Source organism: Adiantum capillus-veneris, chromosome 10 (genome assembly GCF_014529385.1).
Source record: "Adiantum capillus-veneris isolate H3 chromosome 10, ASM1452938v2, whole genome shotgun sequence".
In the NCBI taxonomy this organism is placed as follows: domain Eukaryota; kingdom Viridiplantae; phylum Streptophyta; class Polypodiopsida; order Polypodiales; family Pteridaceae; genus Adiantum; species Adiantum capillus-veneris.
In genome coordinates this window covers 41,930,841-41,949,325 of record NC_140940.1, presented here as the reverse complement: position 1 = coordinate 41,949,325, position 18,485 = coordinate 41,930,841, and positions in this window count along the sequence as shown.

Here is an 18,485-nt window from a genome sequence, read left to right as displayed (position 1 = left end):
AGTATGCTAGATGTGGTGTGCTTGAGAAAGCACAAAAAGTGTTTGAGGAGATATCCGTCGTCTCTTGGAACACACTGATTGCATGATATGCTCAATAGCGGCAAGGCCAAAAAGCTCTAGGTTGTTTTTAAAAAAAAGTTATGCTTGCCATTGCCTTGGTCGACATTTATGCCCAATGTGGCACGACCAGCAAGCCCGAGGATGTTTTCAGCAAATGCGAACCTAGGCGATCTCTCCAGATGCAATCACCTATGCTTTTGCCTTGTTAGCATGTGGCACTACGCAAGCCATTGACATGGACAACAAAATTCATGATGATATTGTTAGCTAGGGGCTACTGAAAAAAGAAATTGTGCTTGGCATTGCCTTGGTCAACATGTAAGCCAAATATAGTGTACTTCAAAAAGCACATAAAGTGCTTGAGGAGCTTCTTGTATGGAATGTCGACACTTGGAACACATGGATTGCATGGTATGTAAAATAGGGGCAACACCAAGAAGATGTGGTGTACTTCACAAAACACAAAGAGTTCTTGAGGATCTACATGTTCGAAATGTTGTCTCGGAATGCATTGATTGCCAGATATGCCAAACAAGGGGTGGGGCCAAGAAGCTTTGGATTGTTTCTAGTTGATGTAAAGTGAATGTATCTCTCCAAATTCAATCACCTATGCTTGCATCTTAAAAGGCACGTGGAGATTTGAAAAATGTTGAGATGGGAAAAAGAACTCACAATGATATTGTTAGTCAGGGGCTATGAAAAAAACATTATGCTTGGCACTACCTTGGTTGACATGAATGCCAAATGTGGCAAGACATGAAGCCCTGGGTTGTTTTTAGCAAATTTGGAGTGAGGACATTGCTCCAGATGCACAGGTGATTGCTCCAGATGCAATCACCTATGCTCTCATCGTGATGGCATGTGGCAATATGCAAGACGTTGATATGGCAACAAAAATCATGATGATATTGTTAGTCAGGGGCAAGAAGTTGTGGATTAGTTTTAGTTGATATGAGGCAAGCACATCTCTCTAGATGAAATCATCTATGCTTGGAATTTGAAGGCATGTGGCAATTTGGAAGATGTTGAGATGGGCAATAGAACTCACGATGATATTGTTAGTTAGAGGCTGTCAAGAAAGTGTTATGCTTGGCACTCCCTTGGCCGACATGCCAAACGTGGCAGGGCTAGGAAGCCCTGGGGTGTTTTCAGTTGAATTGAAGTGATGGCATCTCTGCAGCTACAATCACCTATGCTTTCCTCTTGAAGACATATGGCACTATGCAGGATGCTAATATGTGCAACAAAATTCACGATGATATTGTTAGTGAGTACCTTTTGAAAAAATAAGTTTTGCTTGGCATTGCATTGGTAGACATGTATGATAAATGTGGAGGGGCCAAGAAGCTCTGAACTACTTTTAACTAATGCAAAGTGAGTGCATCTCTCAAATTCAATCACCTATGCTTTCATTTTGAAGGCATGTGGCAATTTGGAAGACACCGAGATGGGGAAAACAACTCATGATGATATTGTTAGAGTCATGAGCTATTAAAAAAAACGTTATGATTGGCATTGCCTTGGTCGACATGTGTGTCAAACATGAAGCCTTGGGCTATTTTCAGCAAATACAAAGCGAGGGCATCGCTGCAAATGCAATCACCTATGCGTTCATGTTGAAGGCATTGGCACTACGCAAGACGTTGATATGGGCAACAAACTTCACAATGATATTCTTGGTCAAGGGATGTTGAAAACAGAAACTGTGTTTGGCATTGCCTTGGTCGACATGTATGCCAGATATGATGTACTCTAGAAAGCACAAAAAGTGCTTGAAAAACTTCTTATTGAAATGTTGACTCTTGGAATGCAGTGATTGTAAAATATGTGGAGCAAGGGCAGGGTCAGGAAGATGTGGTGTGCTTCAAAAAGCACAAAGAGTCCTTAAGGAGCTGCTTGCATGAAATGTTAAACCTCAGAATGCATTGTTTGCGGGATATGTCGGGGCCAAGAAGCTCTGGATTGTTTTCAGCTGATGTGAAGCAATCGCACCTCTCCATATGCAATCATCTATGCTTGCATCTTGAAGGCATGTGGCAATTTGGAAGACGTTGAGGTGGACAAAGAACTCATCTTTGATATACTATTTGTTGAAAAGGTTCTTTGAATAGCATTTTACTATATCTCAAGAAAATAAATTGTCACAAAAAAAGGCCAACCAAGCTTGTCAATGAACCTGTAACGAGAAAAGGATGGCAAAAGATAATCAAAAAAGAAGTTGAGGGCATGTTAGTTACCTTTAAGTTGAGAGAGAAGCTTCTTAAAAGGTTAATTGCTAATGTGGTTACTTCGTTGGCCTAAGGTATTTTTATGAAATGAGCCACCAACCTCCTCCACGTACCAAGTTCTGTGACGTCCTAGCAAAGTGTCAGTAGAGATCATTATGCACATAGATTAAAGTCAACATTGGATGTCTTGATTGGTAGAGGAGCAACAATTGAGATAGATTGATGGCATGCTAGAGCTATTAATCAAGGACTTCTCGTTATCGACACAGAATCCTTGAGATTGCATATGTCTCCAACCTTGATATTGCATATGTCTTTGACCTTGATAGTGCATATGTCTCGTTTGAACTTTCAAAGATTATTTCTCGATGTGAAAAAATGCCAATCATAGTGATCGCAGTGAGCTCTATCACCATCTGTCTCTTGCGGCTAGGTTTGCTATGAGGGAATGCACGCTGGGCTTCGTGAGTACTTTGTCTAAAAATTGCACACCAAAAAGAGGAGCAGTAGCAAAGGAACATGCTTGATTCCATCCCAAAGAATATAAATTTTCCTTGGAAAGATTGCATGCTAGAAATAAAAGAGAGGCATCTTGATGAGCATTCTGTTTAAAATTTCATTTCTTGGAATGCGTTGATTATAAAATATGCCCAACATGGCTATAACAAGGAAGCTTTGGGCTCATTATTCCTCTACCTCTACTACGATAGCTTACTCAACTCAACTCTACTAATGTTTTGCATCAGCTTCATTGCTCCTACGCATGTACTCCGACAGCGTCTCAAACCAATCCTAATAGATTTTTTCATCAGTCCCCCCAACTCAGTCCCACCCTATTGATTGAGCCATTCTGTTGTAGTGATTGTGTTAGAGCTTATGAACTAACAAGTCATCACTACAATAAACAGTACACCGTTTATGATGTAGAGCATAAAGTTACCTCTACATTCTTTTAAGTTAAATCTATCTCTTGCATCTTTTGTATTTGTGTTAACTCCTATTTTGTGTGTCACAAAAAGCACATATATTCACAACAACAAACTTTTTGACTACACAAGTACGACTCCAACTTGACAACATGACAAGGTCCGTTATCTACATCCAATTCCCCATACCTATGCATTTGCTTAGTTCACACATAAAGCCTACTGGGCAGGGCACGACCTCCATTTCTTATAATTTTTGGAGAGTTCATATTGCCAACTCTACCCCATACTTTTATATGGCACTTTTGCATGATGTGCACTGTATACTTAGCATTTTCACTCTATGATGTGCACTGTATACTTAACATTTTCACTCTATGATGCTTCATTGCAAGGCAAAATGTTTAACTATTCACATTGCTTTTATGTAAGTTGACTCAAACATTGTCCTCCAGCTTGCATAATTGGACAACACCCATCACGATTACCAGATCTATACTACAATGCTTTCTGCATTTTTTGAGTTTATCAATGCTTCCTTAAGTTTAGTTAGATACATGTTTTCCTCATTAGTGCATGTGCAATCTTGATCATCGTATCTATATATCAAATAGACACACACTTCTTTTCTCACAGCTCGGTAATTCAACTTATGTAGTGCAATACTCAATACACTGTGTAAATGTTTACTTTATTCCTAGATGTTTGATATAAATCTATGTATGTCCTTGTTTGGTTTGGCAATGCATCTTATATATTGCAACCCAACATTTTCCTCTGCATAACCGTTTTGGTTGTCATGAATTTTTTGGATGAGCATCAAGTCATTAGGCCATGCCAAAAAGCTTGCCAACTAGCCTCGTGTATATATGTGTACATTGTCCTGTAAGTCTTGGAAGTGACCATGTAAAAAATCTTGTACAAAGGTGTGATTTTGCCAAGCTTGGGTGCTGATGTTTTGGGTTGTTCAAGTCTCCAAAACATGGCTTTCAATAAGTGTTTTTAGACGTGCTTTATAGCTCATGAATCGGACTTGTACATTATGAGTTATGAGCATCCCAAGTGGGTGGTCTCAACGTAGAAAGTGATTGCGGGTGCATGTGACAAAGGAAATTGGGCCAACTTGATGATAGGAATTAGAAATGCTGAGGTTTGAGAATTTAAGAAGTAGCCGAGAACTTGGGCTCCAAGCCGTGTGTTATGGTGTGTGATATTCGGTGACCGGAGCAGTAAGTTATGCTTGGGGGAAGTTTGTCTGAAAAGCTCTCCTGCTTTGGGGAAAGTCTAGAAATTTATTGGGCACAAGGGATTTGGGAGGATTGAGGAGGAGGTTTCCATGTGACGGGGGATTATCCCACATGGGAAGGAAAAAGTGGAAAGTGGCCGTTATATAGCCGAAAAGGGGAACCCATTATGGGTGTATCACCTTGTGGGGAGCTCTCAAGCCTATAGCTATGGAGGGGCTCGTGGACTCATGGGGAGGAAAGGGTGCATTTTTGAGTTCCCATCAGCCTGGACATGCACTTGGACATATTTTTTGGTCCCCAACCACTTGCCCCCACCCCATTCCCTTGGTCAAATGGTCACCGACACCTCATTTTTTGCCCAAAAAAGGCAAAAAATGAGCCAATTAAAAGGTGCCTACAACTGAAGCCTTGTCGGCTGAGAAGAGATAGAAGATTTTTGGGGAATAAAAGATAAGACAGCCCCCGTTTTAATAGCTGCAACACCTGCAAAAATCTTAGAGAGCTCATTTTGAGCAAGAAAGAGAACACCCCCAGTTTTGGGCGGCCATAACTTCTTCATCTTTCATCTGTTTTTTGTCTATCGATACTCTACGGACATCTCCACAAGACGAGATTTGTCATGATGTCCTTGATTTCTCTTAGTTTTGAGTGTGTCTCATGCTTGAAGGGTTTTTCATAAATCTCTATAGGTGTTTATCACAGGTGTTTTCGGCCGTGCAATAGTTCTTCCTTTCGACGGTGTGACTCGTGCAAGGCTATAGAGGCACTTGTTTTTCTTGTCGTTTACACGCTAACATTGTTTTGGTGCCCCCACTGAGGAGCAAGTGCTCCCATGCTCCAATTCTTGTGAAATATGTCGTAGAGAATGTAAAGGGGATGTGGGTCCTTATGGACAACCGTCTATGTATGTGAAAATTGTGGACAACACTTGAGGCGGTCATATAATTGGATTGCAGCCTTTGGAGGGTTGTGAGGTTTTGTGAAGCCAAGCACTGGGAGCCGGGTTACTAAGTGTGAGGTGGATTAGGTACTGGAGCAATCCATCGACATCCCTTGAGCTTTGGACGTCACATGTAAGTGTTTTTGTGGCAATCAAACATGGCGGACGAGTTCCCACAGTTTCATGGATTGCCTAATGAGAATGCACAGACTTTTATTGAAAAATTGAAAGTCAATTGCTTACTGTGAAATATACTAGACCAAGCTATATTGTTGCGGCTGCTGCAATACAAATTACACAATGAGGCAAAAGTTTGGTTACACAATCATGAAGAGTTGGTGCAGGCACAAACTCTAGGGGTGGTTCTGGACTACAATCATGAGAAGCAAGCTTTTTAGGCACAATACAGATCCACTGAAGTACCTGATGAAGTTTGGCATGAAATTTTGGGATACACTCAAAAGATTAATCAAAGTGTTGATGATTTTGTCATGCAGTTCACCCGTTTATGGGATAAATGGGCCCGAGCTTTGGGAAATGAAATCCCTCCATCCATATTAAAGAAGGACCATTTTGTGGCAAACTTAAAAGAAATTTTGAAGTTCAAAGTTGAGCTAAAAAGGCCCGCTACCTTCGAGGAATCAGTCACTATCGCCAGGGAATGGAAGGTTCAAAGACGCAATGAGTATGGGAAAGCGGTCCCTGTGCAAAGTAATGGTGGCCAAAATGAGGAAAATCATGCAGAGACTGGAGCCCAACCTGCTCAAAGGTTTGCTAATACTGAAAAGTTACAACAAAATATGCAAGACATGATGACCATGATACAGAAATTGTGACTCAGTGTTCTTGGAGGTGGAGGTGGTCGTGGTCGCGGTTGTGGTAGAGAATGGACCAGGCATGTGAAGCTCAGCCTAATGCGAATGGGGGTCGTGGACAAGGTGTCTTTGAGCTATAGAGCAGGTTCATCCCTACCTGTTATAATTGTGGTGAACTTGGTCATATCAGCACTTATTGTTCAAAGCCAACAAGGATGGGAAGTAATATGTTTCCACTTCCCCATCAGATTCCTAAGGGCTAATGATTATGCATTGGATATACAGGGAGATCAAGGTACTGAACAGGAAAATCAATGGTGGTCATGTGTGTATTATGCGCGTTGAAAAGAAAGAAGCAGACATGCTACCCGTAGGCAAAAGAGAGAGGGAAGGCTATGCCTCCAAATCCCAACAAAAATAAAGGGAAAGAGAAAGAGGGTGAAGATGCAAAATCCAAGAGGAAGAGAAGACCTCGTAGACGGTTTAAAGTAGCAAATTTACCTTTGGGAGAAGGCCAAACAGCTTATAGATTTAAGGAAGACCTGATTGGGAGGAAAGTAGATTGTACTTTTGGACAATTGATGAATGTGGTGCCCAAACCTAAGAGGCAATGGAAGTCATTAGTGAATCCATAGAAAGAGCCGAAGCATGGACAAGTCAGAGTGTTGGCTGTGGGAGAGTTACCCGACATTTGTCATGTGGTGAACGCTTGGCACAAAGGTGTGGGCATGGCAGAGGCCTACATTGATGGAGGTGCTCAAGTTTGTGTGATCACACAGTCATGTGTCGAGAGACTGGGTCTCATTACATGCGGAAGATCTGGGTTTCGGATTCGACTAGCAAACCATGCCAAAGTGAAGTGTTTGGGGTTAATTAATAATTTGGAAGTTGAAGTCTTTAACGTGAAGGTTATATTAAACTTTCATGTTATACTAGCTGGCCTAGGAGCTTTTCCTCTCATTTTGGGACGACCTTGGTTGAGAGCTTTTGGTGCTGTGCAAGATCGAGGCAAGGGAACAATCTGTGTGCATGGCAGGAAGGGTGAAAAGAGGGTGTTTGATATGACTACCAAGCAACATATGGCACTAGAAGATGTGAGTGAGAATGATGAATCCGAAGTTACCAGTGAAGACAATTCTGAAGATTCAGAAAGTAGCTCTGATTCCAGTTCTAGTGATGAGGGTGAAGTGTCATTCTTATTGTTGGACAAGGAGAAGAGGGAAGTGGGTGAAATGTTGCAAGTGTCATGGAATATAAATGCTTCAAGCCGATTAGAGCAACTTGAGGAGTTGATGCAGCCTAGACAAGAATTGCTAGTGAAGAAAGAGTTGATTCAAAATATGTTGAGTACCGATCTGACACAAGGAGAAAGAAGGGAGGACTTAGCAATGTTGGACATGTTTCCAAATCTTTTCATCACTTCATATCAAGAAATAAGGGGTTTTGTTGGAGATCCTGTGAAGATTGAACTAGTTGAAGGGGCAAAGCCAATACAACAAAAATTAAGAAGGATGGGTAAGGAGCAGATGAATGCTTTAACGGCAAAAGTGGATAAACTTTTGGATGCAGGGTTCATTGTGCCAGTTGATAATGCTGAATGGGTGAGCCCTGTAGTGGTCTCTCCAAAGAAAGATGGGTGTTGAAGAGTTTGTGTTGATTACAAGCCATCAAATGCAGTGACCAAGAAATATCCTTACCCTTTGCCTTTCATTGTAGATGAAGTGGCTGTCTTTGAAAGATACAATGCCTATGATGGTTATTCATGATATTTTCTTGCTCTTGAAGACCAGAAAAAGACTACTTTTATCACACCATGGGGTTGTTTTTGCTTTTGTTGCCTTCCTTTTGGGTTGACAAATGGGCCTTCCTTTTGCTTTTGTTGCCTTCCTTTTGGGTTGACAAATGGGCCTGGAGCTTTTGAAAGAAAAGTGGGTTGGGTCCTTACCCCGTTTCTTGGGAAGTTTGTCAAAGGATTCATAGATGATTTTTGTGTATACAGTTCAAGGAAAGAGCATGTTCAAAAGCTTGAAATGACTTTTGCAAGGTATGACGAATGCGGGGGTTAGTTGAACCCTAAGAAATGTCATTTGGCACAGCCACGGGTGAAGTTTCTTGGACATGTGATTTCAAAAAATGGGATTGAAGCGGATCCAGAGAAAGTGGAGGCTTTGTTGTCGATGTCATCTCCAAAAGATATCACACAGTTGGCCACGAGGAATCCCAAACCCCGAGCGATATTTTCAAGCGACCCCTAAACCAAGAATAACAAGGCAAGGTACCCTATCATAAAAACCAAGATAATCAAGGAAAAACAAGATCTCGTCTCTTTACTGCCCATCAGCTGACCACCCTTCCTCAAGTCTCCTTGGTCTTCCTCTTGGCAAAACACCCCCCATTGCAATAATAGTTGGAACCACTCTGAGCACATCACACACATAATGGTGCAATAGATCATGAATAATAGATTTGTCACATTGAAACTCATTGACCTTAGGTACTGCTACATTAGCATAAACACTTGTTTGGCACCAAAACAAGACACTTAGGTGTCCCTTTTTTTAGGAATTGGATCACCTGCCATGCAGGTAAAAATAATCTAAAAATATCCTCTTGTGGAAGTCTAGAGAGAGAAAGAGGAGGATAAGGTTTTGAACACATGAGAAGAGCACGACTAAAAACAAACCTATTTCTAACCATCCACATTGTCCTTGACAGATAGCAAAAGGAAGAGTAGGGGAATATTTTTAACAAGTGAAAACAAATCTCTTCCTAGCCATCCACATCGGCGTGGACTACGAGCAAGAGAATAAGTAGGCAAAACTTTAAGCACCACAAAAAATCTATGTATATCCATCCACATCAGCATAGTGTATTAGAAAGAGAAAGAGTGTGTGAAAATTTGAGCACCCAAAAAGAGAAAAAGTAAAAACAAGTCTCTATCTAGCCATCCATGCCGATGTGGCATGCTAGAGAGAGAAAGAGTGGATGCAATTTTAAGTATCAAAGAAGGGATACGGAATGGTCATGCAATGGCCATTCCTTGTAAAACAGGCAACCACATGGCGATCGGTACAGGCTAGGAGCCAAGGTAGGAGCACGTTTTGGAGGGAATGGTCACTGCACGACCATTCGCCACTGTCACAGTCGGGGGGAGGAAAGCCACATAGTGGAGACATCAGAGGTTCACACGTCAACAAACAAAAAATTACATTTTGCATGCTGATGTGGCATTTATTATGTGCCATGAGCGACTATAGGTGATTGGACGAGGCTACAAGGAATTACAACAGCTGATGTGGCAATAATCAAACAGCTACATGCTTATATTTTTCCAATAATGGCGAGCAGATAAATGGCCAAGATGTGCTACCTCCGACCCTCGACTGTGACGAGCAAGAGAAAAAAAATCTCAATTTAGTCATCCACGTCGGCATGGGGTGCTAGAGAGAAAACGGGTGGGAAAAATTTTGAAGAGACGGTAAAAATTTTGAGTACCAAAGAAAAGCAAGAGCAAAAGCAAAAGCAAAAGCAAAAGCAAAAGCAAAAGCAAAAGCAAAAGCAAAAGCAAAAGCAAAAAATATATCTCTCTAGCTATGCACGCCGGTGTGGGGTGCTAGAAAAAGGAAGAATGGGTGAAATTTTGAGTACTAGAGAAGAGAAAGAGGGAAAAGAATCTATCTCTAGCCATGCACATTGGCATGGGTGCTAGAGAGAAGAAGAGAGGGCAAATTTTTGAAGAGAAGAAGAGTGGGTGAACTTTTGAGTAGCCTAAAGAAGAGCAAAAGCAAAAAATCTCTCTCTCTAGCCATGCACGCCGGCTATAGAGAAAAAGAATGGAATAAATTATGAATGCCAAAAAAGATGAAGGGTGTAGAAAACTCTCTCTAGCACTCTAGCCATGCACGCAGGCACAGGGTGTTATAGAGAAAAAGAATGGAATAAATTGTGAATGCCAAAAAAGAGCAAGGGTGTAAAAAACTCTCTCTAGCATCCCACGCCGGCGTGGGGTGCTAGAGAGAGATTGAGTGGGCTATGCCAGTAGCTTCTTCTTAGCACGGGAGATTTGCCAGGGAGGGCTCTGGTTAGATGTAACCCTCAAAACCGTATATTAATTACTTGCCGAAGTCTCGAGACCTAGTCAATTGCAGGTAGAGACAGAAGCCTGCAACAACGAAGGGAAAGCCCAAGGAAATAATTTCTCAAGATGATGCACAGGCTAAAGGAAACCGAATGATGGCCAGGGATGAGGAGAAAACACCGGGAGCACGAGGCAATACAACAAGCTGCAATTGCGCAATAGTTTCAACCACTGCATAATAATGGAAATTGTCGAATTTCATGATCCGCGAGTCGTATTAAGTTCTGAACTAAACGATAGGCAAGAGTGACGGGGGAGAGTTGATAGGATTTGGCTTTAACTGCATCAATCTGCGCATTTTGGAGGTTTCTGCTACAACCTAAAAGGGGGCACGCCGCATGGTTGAGGCCGGCCTTGACCTTGATAAGCACATTGGTGTTGACAGCAATGGTCATATGACGTAGTTCTGCGTCAGCAACCAGCTTATGAGCCATGAGATGGCTGCACGCCCAAAAAAATCCTTGTTTCTGTTTTCGTTCAGCATTAATCTCACTTCTTTTTGTTCTGCCTCCGTTCACTAGTGTCTCTGTGCTAAACTGAACGGAACCATTCATCGGAATCTAGGACATTCCATTCACCTTTTACTCTGTGTGTGTGTGTGTGTGTGTGTGTGTGTGAGAGAGAGAGAGAGAGAGAGAGAGAGAGAGAGAGAGAGAGAGAGAGAGAGAGAGAGAGAGAGAGAGAGAGAGAGAGAGAGAGAGAGAGAGAGAGAGAGAGATGCAACTCTAAAGATGTACTTAAACCGAAATAGCTATCCTGAGATAGAGCCACTCATCTAGCATTTGAAGAGAGAGATATAGGCATTTTCCCAATTACCATCACGGGTTGGTTCTCAGAGTGTCGTATTGCTTAGGCAGTAGACACCTTAATTATGGGGCGAGCACCTAATTCAGTTCAGTGTGTTGATGAGCATGGTGGCGGTGATGGGGCATGCCCTAGTCACCCACTTGGTGCAAATGGATGTGGCCGTGGAGTGGATGTAGTTAGGAGGGTGAATGGAACATCGTTTGCACACCTACTTTGATTCCCAAATCTGTTACTAGTCGATTAAGCCAAATTGATTCTTTGCATGCCTCTGATGTTGCAACATAATGAGCCTCTGTAGTAGACTGAGTAACACAATCTTGTAATCTAGAACGCCATGATACTGCTCCACCAGCCAATGTAAAGACATACCCTGACGTAGACCTTCGATTGTCTAAGTCACCTGCATAATCTGAGTCTATAAAACCCTTTACACTTAGCTCCTGACTCCCATAGCATATGCGCATACTCTTTGTAGCTTTCAGGTATGTCAATATTCCTTTCACTGCCTCCCAATGTTTCTTGCCTGGGTTTGACATGTATCGACTTACTACTCCCACTGCCAATGCAAATGTATGGGCGAGTAGCAATCATTGCATACATCAAACTACCCACTACAGACGCATATGGAATCTTATCCATTTCAGCCTGTTCTTCCTCAGACACAGGACAATCTTGTTTGCTAAGTTTCACAGTATATTGACAGTGTATATAGACAGTGATCGAACTCACTACGTTTGTAGCCTTGAGAAAGCATAAACTTGTGGAGCTTATGGTACCATGCCCTCGATGATTGTTTTAAGCCATAAAGACTCTTTAACAACTGGCATACCAAATCTTCCTTGCCTTTCTCAACAAACCCTTCTGGCTGCTGCATGTAAATTTCCACATCTAAATCACCATGCAAGAACGCTGTCTTGACATCCATTTGGTGCAACACCAAATCTAATATGGCAACCAATGCAAGAAAGCATCTCAATGTAGTCATCTTGACCACCGGAGATAAGACTTCATCAAAGTCAATGCTTTGTTCTTGCTTAAAGCCCTTGGCAACAAGCCTTGCTTTGTACTTTGGCTGACTATCATGAGCGGTGATCTTATACCTGTAAACCCATTTACAAGGTAGAGCCTTTTTGCCCTGTGGTAATTTAACTAGCTTCCATGTCTGGTTTTTATGCTGAGCTGTCATCTTTGACTGCATGGCCAATTGCCAATTCCCGGAGTCCTTCATTTGCACTGCTTCCTTGTAACATGAAGGCTCATTGCAATCAGTCAACATGACATAGTTCATAGATGGAACAAACCTATCAGGAGGTCGCGTGATACGTCCAGATCTATGCACAATAGGTGGCTCTCATGCTCAGCCACAACCTGTGGTTCCACTCTATCCTGTCCTTGCTCCTCTTGAGCCCTGACATTTTGTCTTGCACGTGCAGGTCCATCTTCTTGGAAGACAACTCTTCTAATCTCCTCAACCCTCTCTAGTTTAGAATGATATTTGGCTTCATTAAAGTGAACATCATTGCTGCGGATAACCTTTCTGGATTCGGGATCCCAAAGTCTGTACCCCATCTCACCAGAATTACCATAGCCTAGAAAGATGCACTTTACTCTTTGGCTCAAGTTTGTTCCTAAATTCCTTTGGAACATGAGTATATGCCTCACAGCCAAAGACTCTAAGATGCTTGTATGAGGGCATTTTGTCTGACCATACCATCTCTGCCCACTGAATCCTTGTGCAAAACCTTGCTAGGAGATCTATTTATAAGATGAACAGCTGTTGATACAGCTTCAGCCCAAAACCCATTTGGCAGTTGTGCATTAGACAACATACTTCTGACCTTCTCTTGTATGGTCCTATTCATCCTCTTAGCAACACCATTTTGAGGAGGATTGTAAGGAGCAATAAGTTCACGTTTTATACCTTTTGACTCACAAAAGTCCTGAAAGGCCTTTGAAACATACTCTCCACCATTGTCAGTGCGTAAGCATTTAAGCTTCTTGCCACTCTGATTCTCCACAAGTGTCACAAACGTTTTGAAAACACTAAACGCTTCATCCTTGTGCTTGAGAAAGTAAACTCATACTTTCCTCGAGTAATCATCTATAAATGTCATAAATGTTGAAGATGATCAAACAGGAAACAGAAGGAAGACAACAACTCAGAGTAGGAAGAAGATGGAGAAGGAGAAGACACAGAGCTTGTGTACGAGATCTCTGTAGTCTCTCTCTTTGTATTAGAATAATAGTTGTGTACAAACTCAGAGCAACAAAGCTTATATGAAACCCTAAGAGATAAGGTGTCCTTTCACACCGGATGTCCAGGGGGAAAAACCCAGTGGGAGAAAAGTGCCCCTGGTGAAGCGCGTATACACACTAACACTACTACATGTCTACAAATCCCCCTTGTAGTGATAGTGTGAATCCGTACAAGGTAGCAGATCATCATGTGTATGAGAGTAAGCCCAAAGCTTTTCGGAAAGCTTCAAACTTTTCTCGTGATAACGCCTTCGTAAATAGATCTGCAATGTTATCCTGTGTAGGACAGTAAGTTAGTGTGATCTCCCCTGCATGTAGCCTTTCCCTGACATAGTGGTAGTGAACCTCTATGTGCTTTGTTCTTGCATGAAATACTGGATTCCTTGCAACTGCCATAGCACTCTGACTGTCAGTGAAAATGGTAGTGGGTGCCTGTTGACACTCACAAAGATCTGCCAATAACCTACGTATCCATACACAATCAACTGTTGCCATGAAAGCTGCCCTGTACTCAACTTCACAAGTTGATGTAGCCACTGTGGGTTGCTTCTTGCTTAGCCAAGATATACATGCATTTCCCAAGCAACTGCCTCCATCCATAGCTTATGAGGCAAACTCTTAGACTTGAGCATACATCTAGCTGTCTCCATTAAAGACCTGTTCTTCCTTTCTGCAACACCATTCTGTTGTGGTGTGTATGGCATAGTGCATTGGTGTTTAATGCCTTTCTTTCCCAAAAAATCCTTAAATGCACCTGACATGTATTCACCTCCTTGATCGGTACGAAGAGTCTGTACTTTGCAACCTGTTTCATTTTCAACCATGGCGACATAATGTTGAAAAACTGCAAACACGTCTGACTTTGCTTTGAGTGGATACACCCAACAAAACCTGGAAAAGTCATCAATGAAGGTCACAAAATAAAGGCTGTTTCCTATAGATGGCGTCCTCATAGGACCACATACATCACTATGTACAAGCTGCAACTTTCGTGTCTCTCTAACTGGACCATCCTGCAAAAATGCAAATCTGTGCATCTTTCCAAGAACGCAACCTTCACATACATGTCTTGGTGGCATCTCCAATAAAGACAAATCATGCACCATATTATGACGTTGTAAAGTCACCAAACTGCCATAACTAACATGCCCAAATCTAGCATGCCACAACTCAGCATCCTGCATGGCCTGAGTCTTTGTTTCTGCAATACATACCTGAATCTGCTTTTCATAACGATCTAGCACAAATAGTCCATTTTCCAGCGTACCTGTAGTGATAAGAGAATAACCATTCTCTCGATCTCGTACAACACATCTGTCATCCTCAAAAATGACCCGAAGACCATTTTTTGCAAGAGAGGATACAGACAACAAATTCTTCTTGATCCCTGGAACATATAAGACATCTGGCAAGCATAAATCTGAACCATCTGAAATGGTAATCAAAATCTTACCAACGCCTTTGATTGGATAAGAAGCATTATTTGCACATGTCACCTTCTTTCCTGCTGGAGCTGCATCCAATGAACAAAACAAATCCTTCCTTGAAGTAATATGCCTGGATGCACCACTATCAAAGTACCAAATCATTTGTGTCTTGTCAACACTGTAAGCAGAAAAATCTGAACATACTACAAAAGCATAAGAATCCTGCACAAAGTTTGCAGACTCTTCTTTAGCTGTAGAAGAATCACCAGAAGCTGAAACAACCAAACTTGACTCTTTCTTCTTTTCTTTAGCAATTCGCTTTTTACACTCACTAATGTAGTGACCAAGTTTCTTGCAGTAGTGACATTTACCTTTCTTCTTGGACTTGTAGGAATCACCTTTAGACTTCTCTGAAGATTGTCCTGCACTAGACTTGGAGTGATGAGCACTCTCTTTACCCCTGTTTTTGTTCTGTACAACAAGAGCATGATCCATACCATCCACCTGTAAAAACTTGTTCTTACGTGATTGATCCTCCTGCAATAGCAATGCCACTAACTCTTCAAAATGAAGAGGGTCAGGATTAGCTCGCAAAGACAGAGTCAAAGAAGTCTGAAAAGTCAAATAAGATGGTGGTAGTGAATTGAGTGTTTTGGAAACCAAGTCCTTCTCTGGAATCACTTCATCAATGCTAAGCAATTGCTCTTTAAGATCCCTGATTTTTGTAAGATGCTCGACAATATCGTCACCTTCGTCTATCTGTATTTTGTCAAGTTGTTTCTTCAAAAACTCTATTCTGGCAGCGTTTCTTCCTCCAAACATAGCTTGCAGAGTGTTCCAAGCATCCTCAGAAGTTCTGCAAGATCTGATATGTGGTGTGATTGTCCTCTTTATGGTTAAGGCAATCACAGCCATAGCTTGTGCATCTTTAGTATCCCATCTCTTTTGCTCTGGAGTGACTTGTGAGGGTCCTGCACCAACAGCTGCACCACGACCAAGCGTGGCAGGTGCAATGCTACCTGGACGAACTTCATCTCCAGATACATAATCCCACAATCCTTTACCAACCAAAACATTTTTGGCCATAAAAAACCAAAGAGAATAGTTGGTACCATCCAATTTGTCTTCGGATGTAAACGCACCAAAAATCTCTTTCTCCGTAGATTGAGCCATATTGTGGATGCACACAAGAAAGCAAAAGAACCTCCAAGAGATTCACAAATCTCCTCTCCAATGCAAGCAAAACTCTACACAAAATCTCAGCACAAAGCTAAGACAAGCTGCTTCCCAAAAGAACTGTTTACCTGAAGAAAATCTGTCAAAAAGCACACCCTCTTGATCTAAACGCCTCCGAAAAGTAACTTCTGCTACGCTGCTCAGAACAAAATTCTGATGGCTCGAACGGCTTCGAAAGGGGGGTAAAACCCCAGGTCGCCTACGCAGAATACTCCCTGAACGTCGAGGATGCTCCCACGAGCAAATTTTCCGAAAACTGCCTTAAAACTGCGATTGCGCGCGCAGACGCGAAAACGCAAGTAGAGGCTCTGGAAATCACCTCGCTCTGATACCAATTGTTGAAGATGATCAAACAAGAAACAGAAGGAAGACAACAACTCAGAGTAGGAAGAAGATGGAGAAGGAGAAGACACAGAGCTTGTGTACGAGATCTCTGTAGTCTCTCTCTTTGTATTAGAATAATAGTTGTGTACAAACTCAGAGCAACAAAGCTTATATGAAACCCTAAGAGATAAGGTGTCCTTTCACACCGGATGTCCAGGGGGAAAAACCCAGTGGGAGAAAAGTGCCCCTGGTGAAGCGCGTATACACACTAACACTACTACATGTCTACAATAAAGTAAGAAGCTCCCCCTAGAGATAGGTTAGGCATAGGTCCACACAAATCACTATGAACAAGTGCCAACTGTGTATCTCTTCTACTGCTTCTATGCTTATGTGGCTGCTATGTTTGCTTACCATACAAACAATGTTCACAGAATTCAAAATCATTAAATGACAAGCCAGGCAAATAACCAGAACGAGACAAGATTTCCATTCCCTTCTTGGACATATGTCCTAACCGGCTATGCCACAAAGAAACGTTCGGCTGCTCGGTTACATTGATTACATTTTTAGAGACATTTGATACATAAATCATGTAAAGTCCTCCAGACTTTACTCCATGTGCTACTGTCATAGAACCCTTGGATATCTTCCACATGTTCTGTCTAAAAGTGGTGACGCAGCCAGCATCATCAAGTAAACCTGTGCTGATCAAGCTCTTTGTAATTGCAGGAACATGTCTCACATTCTTCAGCGTGAAAGAAGAGCCATTTTGAAACTTCAATTGAACACCTAAGATCTCACATGTCTGCCCATTGCCTAGCCGAACATGATCTTTAGTGGTCACATAAGAGGTAAACCACTCCTTGTTTGGAGACACATGAAGTGATGCCCCTGAGTCTATAATCCAGTCACTCAGTGCATTTCCATCAGATGCTGTAAGAAGAGCTGAGTCCATTGTATTCTTCAAGAAGTAGATGTCTCCTGACACTAGACTGTCATCCTCTGCAACAGTCTTTGTCACATTTATTTCTTAAATCTTCACTGAGGACTTGTTCTTCTCACCATGGTCTTCAGCTTTCTCTTTGCCTTTTTCTGCTTTCCATTCTCTGCAGTCTCTTTTCATGTGACCCTTCTTGCCACAATGGTAGCATTCTATGTCACTCTTGCCTTTAGCACTGCGGGACTTGCTACGAGACTGATCCCTCTTTCCACCTTTGTACTTTTCTTTGGTCCTTCCTCTGACAACTAAGGCTGTTCCTTTGCCTTTGTCCATTGTCTTTCTGTTGGTTTCTTCAGTAAGCAGACTGCCTTCTACACCTGCTATGGTCAAACCATCTAGAGGTGCAGAATTACTCAAAGCTGTGCGAAAAGTGTCCCAACTTTTCGGCAATGTGATCAACAGGAACATAGCTCTAACAGGTTCATCAAACTTGACACCTTGAGCTGACAACTGATTGTAGATGGTGTTGAATTCATTCAGATGATTGGACATAGGGGTCCCTTCTTTCATCTTCAAGTCAACAAGCTTCTTAAGCCAGTATACTTGTGAAGCTGCACTCTGCTTCTCATAAAGATCACTCAACTTTGTCCATGCTTGATAAGCCGACATCTCGTCTGCTACATTGAAGTAAACGCTTTCTGCCAAAGTCAACATAATGGTAGAAAGTGCCAATTCATCCATTTCGCTCCATTCATCTTGGTCCATATCTTCTGGTTTTATCCCCTTGAGCTTTATAGGTTTTATCTGCTTCTTTTGTACCAACACGTGCCAAATCTGCTTCTTCCACAATGGGAAATTGGTTCCATCCAGCTTCTTGATATTGTAAAGAGCAGTGTCCTGTGATCCAGCCATAACTACGCTTCACAGTAGTTTACTTTCCTGGGAAAATTTCGACAGAGTTTCCCTTGTAAACTGTCCTTTGAACCAATATCAACCTGATGAACTAGTGGATGTCGCCTACAGTCTGTGTGTAGGTGCGCCCGTGTCGTATGTGACACGCCTCCAAGAACTGTAAGCTGTCCTTCGTTGTGTAGATAGCCACAAATCAGCAGTCTGGAAGTGCAGATATCCTCAGCAC